This window comes from Orbicella faveolata, unplaced genomic scaffold (genome assembly GCF_042242905.1).
Source record: "Orbicella faveolata isolate gen_17 unplaced genomic scaffold, um_ofav_v1 contig_46, whole genome shotgun sequence".
NCBI classification, from domain to species: domain Eukaryota; kingdom Metazoa; phylum Cnidaria; class Anthozoa; order Scleractinia; family Merulinidae; genus Orbicella; species Orbicella faveolata.
The window spans coordinates 33,412,749-33,419,079 of NW_028301576.1; the positions used below are offsets into that span (position 1 = coordinate 33,412,749).

General features: G+C 39.0%; 3 pseudogenes; 2 read left to right on the top strand and 1 right to left on the bottom strand.

Moving 5' to 3' along the window:
* Positions 1–1,122: 1,122 nt before the first annotated feature.
* Positions 1,123–2,380, bottom strand: LOC149099876 (uncharacterized; annotated as a pseudogene).
* Positions 2,381–3,633: 1,253 nt separating this feature from the next.
* Positions 3,634–4,481, top strand: LOC149099877 (uncharacterized; annotated as a pseudogene).
* Positions 4,482–4,572: 91 nt separating this feature from the next.
* LOC149099878 (uncharacterized) lies at positions 4,573–5,823 on the top strand (annotated as a pseudogene).
* Positions 5,824–6,331: the final 508 nt, after the last annotated feature.

Here is a 6,331-nt window from a genome sequence, read left to right on the forward strand (position 1 = left end):
AGAGCTGACTGGTGCACATGTGTTTTGTAAGGCTTTGTTCTACATATCTAAGTTAGTGCTTTTCCCTCTTAAAGCATGCTTGAATGAAGGTACTTTTAGCCAGGAGTGTGCATATATTGCTGTTATTACTGTGTTTTTAAGTTAAATTTAAACGATCCCTATTGGGGTCAGTGATGAAAGGATTCTTGCAAAGCTGTTGTGTTCAGTTCAGCTGTTCTGTTATTTATAACCATACAACATGAATTGCGATTAGAATTGCGGAAATGGTACTGTTGGGTGCTTATTATGTAATACCTTGTTCTTGCTGGCAGATATCTGTTACGACATTTCAACCTCACTGATAATCCAAGATGGCGCCTCCCGTAGAACTGACAACAAACCAGGTAGATCTCGTTTTCTTTAACGAGATCTCTTCCTTTTATGTGAAACTTTCGGATAAGTCTGCCTGTGTCTCTTGTCATCTGTTCAAGACTGATTTGAGTGAAAAGTAGAATCGATACCACCACTAATAAGCAAAAAACCCACGAGCTTAACGAGAGACTTCTTTCCTCCATTATGACCGCACAAAGCGACAGGTAGCCCAAGCTGCGTACGTGAGCTTCATTATCACATTACAAAATAGCGTTTAACACTAATCAATTATATGGAACGTAGTAAAATTCGCTGTTTGCTAAGATGACTTCCAGAGGCTTGAAACCGTCTCCTTGCATGAATTTTAATTCCGCAGAATGTAAACAGATGTATGCTTAATTAGAGAAACAAAAGCAGTAAAAGAGGTATGGTGCTGTAAATCACAATACATCTACAGAGACAGTAAAGAGGGGCAAATTGAAAAGAGGAACGGAAAAAGGAAGACTTGCATTAATTCAATTGCTCAAGTTCATTCATAGCTAGTGTGCAAACATAGTCGTTTGAAAGTACATCGAGTTGTAAAGGAATCAAAGGAAGGAAGGAGTGCCGTGTTCCATCCATACCTACATCAAAGGAGTTGGAGGTAGCTTTGTCGTTTCAGTTCTTGAATGTCAGATGACTTACATCAGTAAGAATTGAATCAGGCAAAGGCCTTTGCATTCAGAAGAAGGTTCTAAAAGCTCTCCGATTCTCTTTTCTTATCTTTCTGTTGCTGTTGTTGGACTGATTAAGACAAACAAGGATATATAACCCAGGATAATCGAGTGCAAGGATAACCTTGACCACAGTTTTATTGTTTACTAACATGCCAGGAAAATACAACCTTATTGTTCACGCAAATCTACAGTGAAACATCTCAAAATCTAAAAAACATTAACTAAACCCAAACTGATCATAGAATAACGACATTCCACTTCTTAACCCAGAATAAAGAATATACCAACCTTGCTGAAGTATGAACGAACAACAACAACGAGGATACTATTCCAAAAGCAAGCATACTTTTTTCTAAATTTCAACTTTAACTGTTAAGGATTTATATAATATCCTCGATGTGATTGAGAAGGTTTAGGTACAATTCCAAAGCTTCATTGGGGTTGCTTGGAGCCTGAAGGTTTTCATCGGCCATTATCATCTCAGCCAGTTCTTCAAAGACTTCAAACAAACTGTCCACTGCAGTTTGAGCACAGCACATTTCTTCTGTAAGTTCTACGTCATCTAGCGTGACATCATGAATGAAGCTGACTTTGCCATTTAATTCTGGCAAAAACTATAAGATATCTGGTCTACCACTAGGGGAATCACGGTTTGAGGGCTGAGGACGTATCTTATGTAAATTCCACAAATCTGTAACATGATGTAGTTCCTCCCTTATCAACGGCATGAAGCAGAACTTGAGACAGTGTACATGCACAATATCATCATCATATAATCCTGTCTCTCTCAAATCCTTAAAGTAATTAATCCAGAGGTCTGTATTCATCTTTCTCAAAATGCTCCACCAGGCTTCGATTCTTTGATTAGCAACCGAACGCCCATACATGAAACTTTTGTCCCCTGCAAACACGTCATCGTATCCCTCTCTAAAACGCTGAATAGCTGCAACCTGACAGTTCTCCGTACCACAATGCCCCCTCACGATTTGCAGAGTTCCTCTCATGCACCAAACAGTCTGTAAGAAGTACTTTGCTATGATGCATGGGTTGTTATTGGAATGATCTACTTCCAGCCACATGATCCGACGACTGTAGCCATCAATGGTCCCGTGGATACAAAACCCAAAGGGCTTAAGTTTATCATAGCCATCAATGTGCCAGATAAAGTTTGGGCCATTAGCATGGTACTTGCGTCGTATCAAACGCTTGTGTGAGCGTCCTGCCACTCCTTCGGGATCCAACGGTTGTAAAGTGACTCTTACTGTTTCCCTATCAGCAACGAGACTATAGGAGCAACAAATTTTCTAGTGCATAAGGCGATATCCAAATAAGCGGCCGCTTCCCTGTAGTTCATTTTCGACAGCATCGATTATTTGATTCACGGATCTTTGCTGTTTTCTCCGTAAAGACCTTGTTCTCGTAGAATCCGCTTTAACTGACTCATACTAAGGCAGATTCCATGGTACATAACAAGAAAGGCAAGGATTTCCACATGATTGATCCCCGTACAAAAATATCTTTCTATCAGAGAATCACGATCTATGATTCTTCCGCTTTGGTCTAAAAAGGGAGCGTTCACACAGTGCACTTCGCATGTTAAAATGCAAACAACCAACAGCTTTACAGAGATATAAACCATCTTGAAACAGTAAGCGAATTCAATGAAATCAAAATTAAACAGCATCGTATACCTGGAAGAGAAAACAATGTCTGAATTACGAGCTTATTTAAGCTAGCCTGCTTCGCAGACAGCCTAAAACCCCCGGACAATGTTGGGGTCTTGATGGTTTTGACACGTCCATACAGATGCTAAATAACCACTCAATTGTGGCCTTTTGCGATAATTCATGTAGTTTTAACATTCATAGCTATTGATAGAAAATCTAAAGCAAATAAATGACTAATAAACTTGCAAACAAGAGGAAAGATGAAATTATCGACAATGCTTACCTCATCCGAAGCACAAGGTGCACAGCAGAAATGCTCAGTAGGTCTTTTAAGTGCTCACAGATGTAATGAGTATCGATCAACAGTTATAAGTATTGATCGACAGTTATAAGTGTCGATCGACAGTTATAAGTGTCGATCGGCAGTTATAAGTGTCGATTGACAGTTATAAGTGTCGATCGACAGTTAAGTGTCCATCGACAGTTATGAGTAGCGATCGACAGTTACACATGGTGAACGACAGTTATAAGTAGCGATCGACAGTTATAAGTAGCAATCGACAGTTATAAGTGTTGATCAACAGCTATGTGTCGATCAACAGTTATAAGTGGCGATCGACAGTTATAAGTGGCAATCGACAGTTATCCTTTTCGACAGTTATAAGTGTTGATGGTCAGTTAATAAGTGTTGATGGACAGTTATTAAGTGTCGTAAGAAAAAATAAAGAGATGCTTTCGATGACCCTTCTAAGCCACTGTAGAAAACGAAGTATCTCGCATAGAATTTCTGGATCCATCCCTTCTAACTGTTATCCTTTCTGACTTGTAGTTTGCTTCTTTGAATTTCTTTCCAGCTTGTTGACAGGTTACACAAGTATGGTGTGCGCCTCTCAAAGTCAATGAAATACACAATCCAAGAAAAAATTGGGAAGCACTTCTTGGACCATGGAGTGCAGCTGTTAAAGGAGGGCAAAATATTTGTCTTGATATTGGACAATATTGACTGGGATGTCAAGGTCCATGACATGCAATCTGACTCACAAAACAGAAATATGCATGCTGTAGCCACAGGCATGGTGTTTCATCAAATCTCTGCCAGCAAAAGACCAGACAATGGCCCTAGGAAAAACCCTAATGACTGCAACTTCATAGAGATCCAATGCATGAGAGAACGTGATAAAATCTTCTTCAGAATAATTTTACACGAATCATTTCCTGCTTTCAATTTGCTAAAAGATGTTCTCCTAGCCAATACAGCATGTCAGTACTCAGCTGAAAAGAGAACCCAGTCTGTTGTTGTGCCTCTACCAGTACTCATCAAAGAGAAGAAATATTCAGACTTAGTAGATGTATTGAATCAGCTTGAGGCTTGGGTCCATGAAATTTATGCCAAAGCTGGTATTTGTAACCCTGCTGAAGATCATATTCCACCAGGTCCACCCATTGTAGCCCCATCCAGACCAGACCAGCCATCATCACATCTTCTACCAGTCCCTACCGCAGATGATCCTCTTGTGAACATTAAAATTCCTTGCTTTGGAGACCAGTTGACAAGTTTGACTTAAAAGCAGGATGCCACACTGCCAGTGATAGCCTCAATCATCTTTACCCTTTTAGGATTGTTGATTGGGATGCTAAAAGGAGCTTCCTTAAGGTACATTCATTGTCAACACAGGATAGCACCAGTAATTTTTTTATCTACTTGATACACTCTCCAAAAAATACACTTTCCAACAAACTGTCATAGTAATCAAGATCAGTTAAAATAATATTTTTCAGTTTGTTATACACTGGGCTAAAATTGAACATCAGAATACAGATGAAGCTTATAAATTTTCATGTTTTTCTCAAAAACAAAAATTTCAAAGATTAGGTTCCCTAGGTTTATTCATGCTCAACAACATTTTGTTTGTGTTTTTATACCTGGTTTCAAGAAGCTCTACAAAAATTCAGGGAGAGAGATAGGTACCATGCATTTTTCTAGAGAAGAGCTGCAACGCACAAATGTAACTCAAGATGTCGAACACTATGAGAACTCTGAACAGTTGTTCATGAGTGTAGGCAAGTGTTTTACCAAGGTACAATGTACCATTGAGGCTCTGGTCAAGTTCTTCAACATGCCAAACATGGATGGTGATCCAACCAACAACAGGCCCTGATTATTTCACATCTTAATGACAGGTAACAACAAGCAAGTATTGGATGAATTTATTGCTGAGTTTCTTCTTCTGCCCTCGGCCTCATTCCCTGGCCCTTCTCGGGAAGAAAAGGACCAAGAGAATGAAGTTGAGTCCTTGTCTGCTTCTGAGGATAACCAATCATGCCCGGACAACACAAACTTTGTTAACAATTACTCCTCATGTCTCATTAAGTACTTTTTGATTCTCCTTGATTTCAAGGATACTATAAGAGGGGGGAATGGTGAGACACTTGCCACTCTGCATAAAGTATTACTGCCCTATTTTAAGTCATTGCCAGGATTTAATGCTTATGCCATTGAAATGTTTATAAGTGTTATCCAAAATGACATTTTCTTGTCTGAAACAGAAGCTCACCACTGCATGTGGGCCTCTGTAGCAAATTAGACAGGTGTTAGGAAAAACATTGAGATTGATTTGTTACAAGAAAACTGTAACAAAGACATTAAGAAGTCCATAAAAGCAATGGGTCCTAACAAGACAGACAAGGCGATTGATCGGTGTAGTAGAGCCTCTGGGGGTGAAAGACACTGTCCAAAACTTTGACTATTAGGTGGGTAAAACAAACCCTTCCTAATCACACAGCCACAAATTATTTGAGTTAGATGAGAGGATTGTGCTGAAAGACCTTCAGGATCTAAAACCATTTGACAACATTCCCAATCACAAGCATGACTCTTTCCAAGATATTTCTGCAGACCCTCTGGCAACTCTTGATTAAGTTGATTTGGACAAATGGTTGGAAAAACAAACAAGAAAACTGATGCTGGATGCATTCTTGATGCAAGATGAAGAAGATGAACTTTGAACTTCCTTTGCCAGAAAATACATAAAAGTATGGCACGTCCCACCAGACAAGAGGTTGTACACAGTAGATAATAATGATCATGTCAATCAATTCAATGCAAGGAAGAGCTTTTTGAAGGGTTTTTAAAATATTTTCACTTTTACATGTATATGAAAAATATGCTTTATTTTGTGATATCTTCAGATGTTGATAAGTTTAATATTATTATGGCTTCATATATATCCAGTGATTGAATTAATATAATAAGATTATTCAAACCATAAGGACTATCACTAAGATTTCAAGTCGCCAGGAAACTACTGTAAGAATGTGGAAAATTGGATAGGTGGAAAATTGGACGCGTCGGCAGTGGTGTTATCTGTTGTCTGACTGTAGCGAGATGTAACTCTGAAGTTGTGTACTGCTGATATCCAGAAAATTTCTCTCAACCAGACCATTGTCCTCTCTGATATACTAGTTCCTTTGTTAAGCCAAGATTGACTGTATTGTCGGGGTAGATAACGATCCATTTATATGAAAGTTGTGGGCCCCATCACCTGAGGGCTAACAGGACAGTAAATAGTTCTAGTTCATTAATATGACAGCTTTGCA